The sequence below is a fragment of the Chenopodium quinoa genome, unplaced genomic scaffold (assembly GCF_001683475.1).
Source record: "Chenopodium quinoa cultivar QQ74 unplaced genomic scaffold, ASM168347v1, whole genome shotgun sequence".
NCBI lineage: Eukaryota > Viridiplantae > Streptophyta > Magnoliopsida > Caryophyllales > Amaranthaceae > Chenopodium > Chenopodium quinoa.
The window spans coordinates 974,641-987,932 of record NW_018745024.1 but is presented as its reverse complement, the minus strand read 5'-3'; positions in this window follow the sequence as shown (position 1 = coordinate 987,932).

Here is a 13,292-nt window from a genome sequence, read left to right as displayed (position 1 = left end):
ATATGAATGTGGCCGTACCTCGATGTGAGGTTGCGTACGTATCCGTTAGGAATCAGGCCGAACATAGCTATAACCGAACTTTGCACAAGTGTATGTACACCTCAAAGAGGTCTTTCAAGGGTTGTAATGTGGTTAAGTTGATGGTTTAAGGAAGAAAGGGGTAAAAGGCTTAAGACCCGAGAGAATCTCCAAGATGTGTAATTTTGAATTTGAAAATTTTGAATTTTGCAAGTTTATTTTCAACTTTTTTTTTTTTTTTTTTTTGAATTTCTTTTTTTCTCTTTTTTTTTTTTATTCTTTTGAATCAATGTAGACAATCTCAAATCATGTAGTCCATCACTCACTTAGCATTCATGTTTCTCAGGCACGGTACCAAGCACTCGATGAGAGACGCAATTTGAGACGTGTTCATATCAAAGACATTGGAACACTTGCCTTTAGACATTGTTTTATTGTTGCTTTGCTGCTTTCTTTTTTTTTTTTTTTTTTTTACTTGCTTTTTGAATGTTATACAATTACACATCTTCCAATCCCAGGGTTAAGTGAATGTGGGTTGAAGAAATGAAGGCCAAACGTTAGACGAGGCTCAAAATGGTTGATGAAGAAATGGAATGTGATTGAACGGTTAACAGGGAATGACATGGTTGCAAAGGTTCCTCAAGTCATTGGTGTATCTTGGGTTTAGTTCGGTAATTGATTTTTTTTTTTGAGAATGAATGAATGAAAAATCCTATGATCGAGATGTAAAGGAAAATTGCTCATTTTATTGATGGAAAAGGTGAATGAAACACATGAAACATATAAAAATTCAAAATGGAAAACCTATGCTAGACATGAATGGGGAATGGAGATGAATGATAAAGAAAGAAATCATGAAATCTTGAACAAAGGATCTGTGTGCCTTGTATTCATTACTTCTTGCCGCCTAGAGGGACAGGAAGTTTGTTTGCATCCATCAATTCTTGAATGACGTCCTTCAAATTCCAAAATTGCTCCGTAGTGTGGCCCCTTCCTTGATGGTACTTGCAATAGGCATTGGGATTCCATTTGGCGCTCCTTTCTTCAGGTTTTGGCTCTGGAAATGGTCCAATAGGTGTGATCAAGCCTTGACCGTAAAGGCGATCAAAGGCCGCATCATAAGTCATTCCTAAATGAGTGTAAATTCTTTTCTTCTTGGGCAATGGAGCATCAAGATCTAACACTTCATTGATATCAACTTGGCTTATATTGTTGGTAGTATTTTCGTGCTTAGAAGACGAAGAAGAAGGATGGTCGTTCTTCTTGTTTTTCCAAGTGTTATTATTGTTACTACCAGCAGTCTTTATTAGCTCATCCTCGATATTGATGCCGATGTCGTATACAGCTTCGAAAGTGTTCAGTGGAAGAAATTTGAGATGTTCCCTATATTTATGAGTCAAATTTTGAATAAAGGGGCGAACCATCTCTCTTTCTTTGGGAGGATCTACCAAGAGTGAAGTTGTTTCCCTCCACCTGTTCAAGTAAGCGGTGAAGCCTTCATTCTCTTTCTGTTTGAGAATGGAGAGTTCACGTTCAGAAGTTTTAGTTTGAATGTTACACTTGTAACGATTCATGAAACTGTCGGTGACATCTTGCCAAATTGCAATATGCTTAACATCTAAGGAATAAAACCATTGTTGGCAAGCATGTTCTAAGGAGAGAGGAAACACCGTTGGGAAGAGTGTTACGTCCAATCCCTTAAGAGCCATGGTTTCAGAGAATGCCTTCAAATGGAATATTGGATTGTCAGTAGGCTTGAACTTTGAAATATCAGCAGTGGAGAAATTTTCAGGGAGTCTGTCCTTCACATTCAAAGGAGTGGGAGGCCGTTCCACATAAGTGAAATCCTCAGAAATCTTACTCATTTGTTCCTTCAGTTTGTCAAGGGTGGAAACAGTGACCTTGTTTTGTTCCATGGTAGTGACCCTAGTGGTAAGGGTTTGCATCATGGCAGACAGTGCCTCGATGGATTTGTTGATGTTCTCAATATCTTCTTTAGTGGCCATTGAAAGGTGATGAGTAATGGAGATGGAAAAGTTCTCTTTGAACGCCTATTAGATCTGAGAGATTGTTGCGGTAATGACTCGAACCGTATTAATCTATCCCTGTTCCTTAACCAAGTAATGTGAAATAAAATAATTCACTTAATTGTTTGACTCATTGCTCAAGATAGGAAAGGAAGGAAAAAATAGACATTTGAAAACAGGTGAGAAAACTCCACTCATTTTTTTATTATGACGAAAAAAGGGTGCATGAACCTAATATACGATCATAAACGACCTGGTGCACGACTCGAGTCGGAACATAAAGAAAGTGTGTGGACTATACTTGACTCGTGAGTGACTAAGTGATGTCATAAGACTCGTGGTATGATCGTATGGCTAGATATGTGAACAATAACCAAAATGACTGACGCGAGGACCAAATTAACACGGAAGACTTGACTAACGCGGTTTTTTTTTTATTGCAGGTCCACTGCGCCACAGTGGACTGTGCCGTGGCACGTGACTGTTTACCGCGCCACGGGAAACTCCACCGTGCCACGGGGAATGTTTTTTTTTTTTAAATCTATAATTTTGAAATTCTACTTGTTTATTTTTAAAGGGAGGATATCATCCGACTTACTCCGAAAAAAAAACACAAAAAACAAGAATACCCTAAAATACGGTCAAAAAGTAGTGCACGACTAAAGAAAAAAGTGTGTGAACACGATATGTGAGTGATTAGGTGAGGTTATGGACGCGTACAACTAGACATGACACCAAACCGGACACAGCATACGTACGCACAAGAATAAAAAAAAGACTGACAGGACACTTTTCCTGGGCACCCTGTCACGGTGCAGACTGTCGTGACACGGTGCAGTCTACCGTCAGACGGTAGTGAGCCCCGTGTCACACCACTGTTCACCGTGGCGCGGCAGAACATGCCGTGACACGGTGCGCAGTTCCAGGTCAGTTTTGTGGTTTTTCCAGATTTTAACCGATTTTAGGTCCGTACTAATTACTATGTGAGAATAAAAACCCTCGGTCATGGGTTAAACAAAAGAGTAAACACATGAAGGTTAGCACCAAACAACCACATAACATTTAGGCACGATGATGTAAAAAAAAGTTCGCAACCTAGAGTCAAGATCTATGTTCAACTATAGGTCAAGCTTTGGGTGTCAAAAGGGTACCATGGTTAAGAGTTTGGACGCGTTAGCAAGGCAGCCTCCCTTGAGGGTGTATGCCAACTGGCGGCTCCGCGAGTTCGTTATGAAATCGAACTCGACTCCATGGTTTGGTTGAATTTAATAACTCGGATGAACCCTTATTGCCATGAGCGTTTTTGGGTCGATAGAGCTTAAATTCCCCGAGGCTAAGACGCATGTAGAACACATACGTTTTTTCAGAAAAATCGAAGGAAGTTGACTGTGCGAAGAGAAAATAAGCCACCGGACTGTGAGAAGATCTGACTGGTGCCCTGTTTTCCTTCGCGCGCAACCAATTTATCCAATTTTTCCTACGGGACAGACCTGAATGCGACGTTAAAACGTCTATGCTGATGCAAAAATGCCAAATTCATCACAGGAATATTTTTTCAAGAATCTTTCCAGTCTCATCCACTCATCTTAATTAAATACCGATCACTCAAATCGATAAATAATCAAGAATCCTCCCCAGTGGAGTCGCCAAATTGTAGGCGTCGCTCGAAGTGCGCATACGTAAAAGCATGTGGTGAATATGTTAGGCACTCATAGGAAGTGGGAATTGACATAATACGATTAGGGACAAATAAAGTAGGGAGCCGCCAACAAGTTTTTAAGGAACTTGTAAACCGTTCACGGATCATAAAAGGCAACCACGATTAAGGGACATCAATAGGCAACAACGATTGACCCATGAAGGTTACACCCCATTCATAATCCATGAGATTACTAACTCCATATGGTTCGGAACCACGAAAGGAGGATCGGGGATGATGGTACGAAGTGAGTCATGGAGTCGCATTCGCCCGTATTGGCCTCTACTCGATTCTTATAGTGAAAAGTGATTCCTGCGATCTCAAAGGCATACAAATAAAATATTCAATTCGCTCCAAACTATTATTAAGCTAAATTGGTTTAATATTAATGCAACAAATAATTCTAAAATATTTGTGATCACTTGAATTAAACAACAAGATTAAAAAGGAACCTAAACCGATTGTCCAAATTATCTTATTAGGCGTGATTTTCAATTACATATTCCCTTTAAACATGCAATATGGTGATCATAAAAATAACAATAGAATAAACATTAATATTGGAAGCAATTCAACAATAATAGCGTTAGTCAAATTAAATACAAAATAACCTAATCAGGATACTAGCAATAAGAAAATAAAATAAGAGTAATTAAATTAACGGAAATTTCATGAAATGCCCCTGAGTAATTTTTTTATTCACCAAATACCCATCAAAACTTTCAAATTCACCAAATACTCCTGAGTTTAAAAAAAATTCACTAAATGCCCTTAATGACTAACGGCGGTTAACATCGTTAGTCATTAATGACTAATACACCACGTGGCAGCCTTTAATTGGTTGTTGTAATATAAATAAATTAATTATTAAAAATACTATTAAAATATAAAGAAAAACTTAAAAAAAATTAAAAAAAATACCCCCACCACCCCCAAGACCCACCCCTCCCCACCACCAGCCCTTCTCAGACGGCGCCGGCCGCGACCGCCAGCTCCCAGCCGGAAGCGGCGCCGGTCGCAGGCGAGGCCAGCCCCACCACCCTCGACACCCCAACCCCTACCCCCAGCCCCCTCTCCCTCCGTTTCCCCTCCCTAACCCAAAACCCCTTCTCCGCAACCAATCACCCCGAAACCCCCAATTCCAAAACCCCAAATTCGCAACCAACATTCCCCGAAACCCGTCACCGGCAGCTAGATTTCATCCTTCACGTCGCCGTCGGTCACCTTAGCCAAAAAATACCACCCCCGAAACCCTAAAACCCCAAAATCGAAACCCTAAAAATCAAATCTAGGGTTTCGATTTTGTGGGGGTTATTTTTTAGGGGCTTCAGTGAGGTGGTTTAGGGGGTGGAGATGGAAGGGGAAGACGCGGTTTAGGTTTTCCTGTACAAAGAGGGAGGTTTGGACGCCGGTGGTGGAGAGGGGAGAGATTTTCGAGGGAGAAGAGGGTGGATTTTTGAGGGATAAAGGTGGTTGGGTTGTGTCGCCGGTGCAGGGCAGCTGGGCAAGGTCGCCGTCGTGGGGCTTCAGGTTGGTGGTGGTGGCGTGGGGGTAGGCTGGTGGCGGCGTGGGGGTAGGCTGGTGGTGGCAGTGGCGGTGGTTGTGGGCTGTGGTGGATTAGTTTTTTTTTAAAAAAAATTTAAATTTTTTTAATTATATAATTAATTTACTTATTTAATAAGCAACCAATCATAAGCCGCCACGTGGCGTAGTTAGCCTTAATGACTAACGAAGTTAACTGCCGTTAGTCAATAAGGGCATTTGGTGATAATTATGTGAAACTCAAGTGTATATCGTGAATTTAAAAATTGTTATGGGTATATGGTGAATAAAAAAATTACTCAGGGGCATTTGATGAAATAGCCGTTAAATTAATTAATTACTCACATTCCGCGCGTTCCTTTAAATTGCTACATCATGAATAAACTGTTAGTAACTTCAATAAAAATATAAAGTAAATGGAAACTAAATTAAATTAAAAGCAGAGTTGATTTGGTCCAAACCCTCAGTTATTTGTACCTTTCACGCCTTAGTTTAAGGACGGAACCTCGGGTTAAGTATAGACTCCTTGGAGTGCTTAGGGGAATTATTATGGAAGAATAAGGAGGCTAGAAATTAGGTTAGAGAGGGAGAAGAGAATGATTTTTGGTGTAAGATGAGAGAGAATGATTATTGTTGCCCCGTACATCAGAAATGAGGGGGTATTTATAGAGAAAATGTGCTGAGGGAGCACACGGAACCCTAAAATGATAAAAACCCTAAAAAAGTATCCCGTGACACGAAAAACTGTACCGTGACACATGAAGTCCCACCATCTGACGGCAAACTTTCCCGCGACACGGTACATTTTCAGTGTGACGCGTGAAATTTTCAGAAAACGGGAAAGAAAACGCGTTAAGGGTTTACGCGGAAAAGACACGGAATGTCCCGTGACACGGTAGTATCCACCGTGACACGGTACAGTACACCGTGTCACGGTATGGGAGACGCGGAAATTACACGGAAACAGCTCCGTGTCACGGGGAATCCCACCGTCAGACGGTGTAAATTCCCGTGACACGGTACAGTACACCGTGTCACGGTATGGGAGACGCGGAAATTACACGGAAACAGCTCCGTGTCACGGGGAATCCCACCGTCAGACGGTGTAAATTCCCGTGACACGGTGGAAAATGCCGTGGCGCGGGAGTTGTTTAGGTACAAAGAACGCAAATAGGACACGGAATAGCCCCGCGTCACAGCAAGGGCACCGTGTCACGGGGATTCCCACCGTCAGACGGTGCAATTTCCCGTGACACGGTGGAATTGCACTGTGCGCGGTGATTTCAGGTTTTTACCCGTTTTTTAAAACCATCATAACTTTTGATCCGTAACTCGGAATAAGACATATAATATATCATTGGAAATTTTATCAAGTCTACTTTCCAACACAATTATAATCAAGTCAAAATGTTATGTATATTTTAATATATGGTCGTTTTAGTGTAAGGGTGTTGGTTTTAGGCCGAGTTTAGTGTTTTGCTCATATCTTTTTCGTTATAGCTCGGAATTGGGCTTATGATATATGGTTGGAAAGATTTTTTAAAGGCCTATCCAAAAAAATAATAATTGGTTCAAAATTGTATAGCCATAAAATCAGTTTCTCTCAGTTTTGTAATGTGGACACAAAAAGTGGAAAATAGGTTATGGTTTAGGGAAATGAGCTAGAAGTTGGATTGGTTCATGAAATATATTGGATAGAACATGGATTTAAGCACTCCAAAGATTAAATACTCAAATCGACCAATAATGGCGGTGAAAGGTGTTCATCAACGGGTTTGGTATTAGGGAGACATTTTTAGGTGTCTACAGCTTCTAACAACTTTTTAACCTCGGCAACTGCCGCCTGACTTCTCTCCTCGCCATGATTTCTTTTCTTTTTCCGGATGGCCTTCTTTTTATGATCAACGGCGAGTTTGTGGACAGCGAGATCTAAGCTTATGCCTGACATCTCTCTTACTTTAAAGGAAAAAATGTCTTTGAATTCCTTCAGCAGAAGGTACAAGTCTGCACCGAACTTAGCAAAAGCAACCGTCCCCATCTTAACAATTTGCTCTCTCCGGCTGTTATCCAGAGGAATATCAATGTGATTGCTAGCAGACTAGGGATGGAGCTCCTCTGACCGATCTCCGGTCAGTGATTGCTATTTTTTCTCCTTCTTCATCTCTACCAATTGATTAGGTTTTATTTACTTGGCGGATGGTAGGGCTGGGTCGGGATCCTTGACATTTTCAAGGTATATTTTCTCCTCTCCTTGGCCATCTGCTGCCATAATAGGCTTGACGTTTGAGAGTTAACACTCCCTAGCTGTCTTTTGACCCCAGTTTAGGGAGCCAACAGAACCATCATCCCTTTCATATTTCAACAACATGAGGGACAGGATTATAACTGCCTTGGATTCGTTCAGATTTAGACAGCCCAAAATGATGTTATAGGCGATCAACTCCTCAACGACCAAGAACTTGACGACCAGTTGTCGTCCTTCCTTTTTCTCTCCAAGCCGGATGGGTAAATCAATCCTGCCAAATAGATGCACCCCTCCTGGCATTCCACCCCCAAATCTAACTAAGGGATGGGTGACCAGGTGCATGCTACTGGGCTTGTACTTGATTTTTTTAAGCACTTGTAGCTGATGAGGTTAAAAGAGCTACCCGTGTCTATAAGAATCCGACCAACCAATTTGTTGGCAACCTTACATTCAATGACCTGGATGGTCGGGCCACCCCTCACGAACTCGCCTGTGATGGTGTAGATCGGCTCTTTGTTAGTGTCCAAACTACTAGTAGGCTGGATAGTCTTTTTGGACGATTGCCCTGGGTTTGTGCTGAGAGTCACTTTGGACTTCAAAATATATGATTTCATCACCCCCTTGTCATCCAGACAGTCCAACATTCGCTTGAGGCTATAGCAGTCGTTGGTGTCACAGCCAACTTCCTCATGGAAGTAGCAGTATTTGTTTTTGTTTTGCGACCAAATGGAACACTTCATTGGACTCGACTTCTCAATGGTCAGCCAATCCTTTATCTCGATAACGATGGAGTAGTAGTATTTGTTAAACTCGTACTTGGGGACGTACGTTTTAAACTCTTTCTTCTTTTTCTGGGAAGGTTGATCAGAATCAATGACCGCCTAGACTTCTTTTCTCTTTTTACTCTCTTCAGCTTTCTAAGCCGGATGAGCAGACCGGCTATCCTTTTTCCTTTTAGAATTTTTAGAGTCTGACTGATTGTTAGACAAGCAGAGGTCGGTAGCTTGAATAAAGCTCTCCGCCTCCATGAGCACCTCTTGGAGGGTGAATACCCTGTGTCTGACGAGGTTAAACTTAAAGGTTAACCCGTCCTTCAGACCGTTAAAGAAGTTTGTGTAAGCTACCTTTTCAGATAGTCCTTGAATCTAGATTCTCACCAGATTAAACCGTCTGACATAGGAGCGAAGACCTTCTCTCTCTTCCTACCGTATGGTGCTTAAGTTGAGACTTGTTTTCTTGGAAGGGATGTTCATCGAGAAGTTTGAAGAAAACAATAAGGCAAGCCTCTTGAAGGTATCAATACATCCGGTAGCAGGTTACCAAACCATTATTGGGCTATGACCTTCAAGGTAGCCTGAAAGTATTTGCACCACATGACATCATCCAACCCCTGCATGTGCATAGGTTGGTGTAGGCAATGAGATCATCCTTAGGGTTGGTGGTACCATCATAGGCACCAACAAAGACACTCTTAACCTTGGCCGGCTGAGCCGCCTTGGTTATTTCCCTGGTGAACGCAGAATTTTGTTCACCAAGTCTGAGCAGCCATAGCTGCCAGTCTAAGGGTTGGACATTGTATGCCGGCTATCCTCCAAAGACGGTCGACTGCATGAATGGTGGGGCATATTGCCCGTATGGCATCTTAGGAACATATGGGGTAGACCCGATCATTTGAGGGTGTGTGTGGACGGACTTGTCGCCTGTATAGCTCCCATGCAAGGATTGAGAATTCCTTGATGTTGTGTTTTTGAAGCTGTCTGGGAAGCTCGATGTAGAGGCTGACTCAGACAGCAACTATTGGAGAATGTTTCTTGCTGCCATCCGTCTAAACTGTCCCGATATCCTTCTTTTTGCCCGCCTAAGGCAGAAGGACCTTAGAACAGTCAATGGCAGGGGTGGTCGCCTTCTCCTTTGGATATGGAGTGAGTTTCTTATCTCTAACTGGCTTTCTTCTCTCAGCTTAAGGAGTATTCTTGGCTGACTTACCCTTGCTAGAGCCAGTCATCCTTTTGTTGATCGGGTCCTTGATTTCATCCTTGAAACTTGTCATGAATTTCATAAGTTTGTCTCGAATGAGTGGGCCTGGCCCCTTGCCGTTTAGGTTTCCCCAGGCGGTGCTCTAGTAGATTTACTGAGACCGGTATCATAGTTACCCTATTCAAGCTTATCTCTGCGACAGATGCACTTTGAGATGAGTGAACCGTCAGGGGCCATATAAGTTTTGACTTTATAGTCGTTATCTGTATCATTGTCCGTATGGACCTCCCCGTTAACCGTAGGCCGGTTAGGTTCAGGTGGCGATACAAAATCTTAAACTATTTTAATGGCACTCTCCCCCACAAACGGCCCCAAGAGTTACATCACCAGGACTGATCCTGCGCGATCTGTACCTGCAAAACACGGAGACTCCGGTTGGTAGGAGCTCCGCCTCCGACGATCAAGTTAGTATTGGTCGTAAAAGATGAAAAGGTTTGGAAAAGGTAAAGTGAGATCTTCTCGGATTCCGAGATCATGTGTGTTTTCTATGATGAGAGAAAATGTAGGGTTGTTGTAATAAATGAACGTGCCCCGGAAAAGGAAAAAATCTCCCTGTTTATAGGGTCCTCGAGAATTGTGCCCCTACCTAGAATACAGGAAACCTAGGACTGATGGCTTGCGCCGCATTACGGCTTTTTTTAGGATTTGGACCATGAAGGCAGCCTTTCTTCCCAATTGTATGGAGTGACACATGTCATGATGTGATTGATCCATTTGGACCTTTCATAGTTTGACTTGTGTCGCCCTCTGATAGGGCCACGTGGCTTGGGTAATTTTACCCAAAACAGACTGCAACCATTCTTCAGAGTACTCTTTTGGTTTTGGCCCGGTTTTGCCAATTGCCTTTGAACTGACATCAACAACCCCCCCCCCCCAATTTTGTCTTTGCTTCCATACATCATCCAAAAGTTTTGTTATTGTACTCTTGTGAACATCATACTCTCTGGAAAGTGATAATTTGAGCCCCCTTGGTAGCTTCCCATTTTGTTACATTGCTAACATAGTGTCAACTATTGCCCTTTTTGGTGGAGCTTTAAATGTGGTTTGTGTCTCTTGTTTGGTGGACTATATTGTTCTTCATTTTCTAACTGAAAGAACACATGCTCCTTTTCCATTAAGATTTGCTCCAAATTGTAAAATTCCTCATTAAACATGTCTGCCATTTTGTATTTTTTTTTCTTTTTTTTTTCTTTTTAATTTTCAATTTGAATGAGATTGAGTAGAAGAAGAAGGAAAAGAAGAACTGAACAAGTGCTTGAACACAAGCTAAGAAGAAGCAGAATTTCTTCCTTTCTCGTTTGGCTATTGGGTTGTAGGACAAGTATGGCACTCGTTGCAGGTCGATTGGCTATGGGTTTCTTCCTTTCTCCTTTTCTTCATTATTGTAGGACAAGACCTGGACCGGACCTTAATCGGATTGGACCGGGGCCAGAATGGACCGTTTTCTCGGACTGGCAACAAACCAGAATAAACCGGTCTGGATCAAACTTGTTCCGGTTCAGGTCCGGTTTTAGGTCCTTTTTTTTTGTACACACCTAGTCATAATAGTTGCAACACACTATAATTGGAAAGTATTTTATGTCAAAAGTTGTACTATTATCCTTATTATAATCTCATGGTCAACTAAATTATACTCTTAATTATCTCACTCCTCCATTTAAATTGTTTTAAATCACATGAGACTGACTTTTGTTAAAAACCGTAAAAAAGGGTGTGTTGCAAGCATTAAAAAACGGAGGAAATACAAACCAACAATTATTTTTTTAAAATAAATAGTGACCCATTTTAGAACAAGAAAAAAAATTACTCGGCTTTTTTTTTCCTACTTTTATTTTCGTTGAATGGTAAGTTACAATTAAAAAACGCAAATACCAAATCAACCTAACAAAAACTTTTATTATTCATCGACTAATATACTATATTCTTATACCCCATCAATAATCAAGTTCAATGTTTTCATCGTCTTGATCAGAAGTACTATCCTTATTATCATATGATTTTGCCTTCTCTTGTAATTTGTTAAGCCAAACATCTATGTAAAACAATAAGAGTGTGTTTAGATGAAAGGAAATGGGGGAAAGTATAGAAGTATAAGAAGAGAAATTGAGAGAGTTTCTTTCATTTGAATAAAAAAAATTAGGGATGAATAAAATGGGAGAAAGAGAAAAATAGGAATTAAATTTGATAAAAAAATCCCTCTAAGAGCACCCACAATGGGGTATATGATCCTCATCCTTTTTACATTTTTTGTGAAGTTAGAGGATAAGGATTGTTGTAGATACTTTTAAGAGGATCCTCAATGGTAGAGGATGTTGGTGGATCCTCTATAAATTGAGGATGAACATGCATTGGCTCAAGAGCCAAATTTTGGGTGGAATGGTGGGGTGGGTGACACGTGAAAGAGATAAGGATTTTTTTTTAAAACACATAAATATGCACCTATAACTATTTGACACTTGGAAATGCACCTTTTTTTGCTGAATGTGTTCAATTGTTCATGCATTTTTGTTCAAGCATTTGCAACGTTACAATTTTGTAACGGATATAAATTAACGGCTACTTTTATTTATTTATTTTTTTTAAATTACCAACCTTTGTCAAATATTTTTGTGTATATATAGAGTATAATTTTGTCATAATTTAAGCCACTCCTACATATTTTCCTCATCTCCCTTTGTATTACTAAGTTTTAATTTTTATCCATTCAAAATTTAAACATTACCTTTGTATTAGTAAATTTTAATTTCTTTCCATTCTTACAATAATAGGAGTAATTATGGATAACAACAATCCAAATTATGGTACCAACCCAAATTCGCAATATGGTCTACATAATATTCCGTTTGAAATTGATCCGAGTATTCTAAGTAATCCCAAAGTTCAGTCTTACTTACAATATCTATCTACTCAATCGAGCCAAAATAATCAAACTTCCCTTCCACAAAATTCAAATCTGGTATTTCCAATGTCCCAACACATTAGCCAACAAATGGAAAGCTCTCTAGGCGGGGATGGTAGTAGCAACGCTACTCCAACATCCGAATCTAGGGGAGCTCAACATCTTGAAGAGATTGAGGATCTTACTGTTAATTTGTTTTCGGAACAAATTAATGTTGGTTCAAATGCGAACCAACAAAAAAGGCAATTGAAGAAGGCAACAACATCATCACAAGCAAGGTGTGCGCCGCGAAAGAGGGAGAATTTGACCATTAAAGAAGATGAAGCGTTGGTGTCGGGTTATATCAATGTCGTAGGAGATGTTGGTGATGGGACAACTCAAACTAAAATCCATTTATGGAATAACATTGCCGCGTTGTATGAGCAGACACGCTTAGAAAATCCCAAGGACGACATCAAACAAAGGACGATGAAAGCTTTGTAAGTAAGGTGGGATAAAATCAATGGAACTGTTGGGAAATGGGTATGTGCTACTCTGAATGCCAACGTGGCAAACCCAGTGGGACGACTGAGGAAGATGTTGAGGGTGCGGCTTATGAAAGTTATGAAAAGTTACATGGTCAACGATTCATGTTGATGCATTGTTGGAAGCATATGAGAAAGAAGCAGAAGTGGGGTGCTGGAACCATGGTGCTACCAACTTGTAGTCAAGGAAGTTCTAAAAGAGGGGAGCCAAAGTACGTTGGGGGTGAGTCCTCAGAGAGTCGACCCGATGGAGATAATAAGGCGAAAAAGAAAGGGCAAACAGTTGCTCCAACTGACTCCT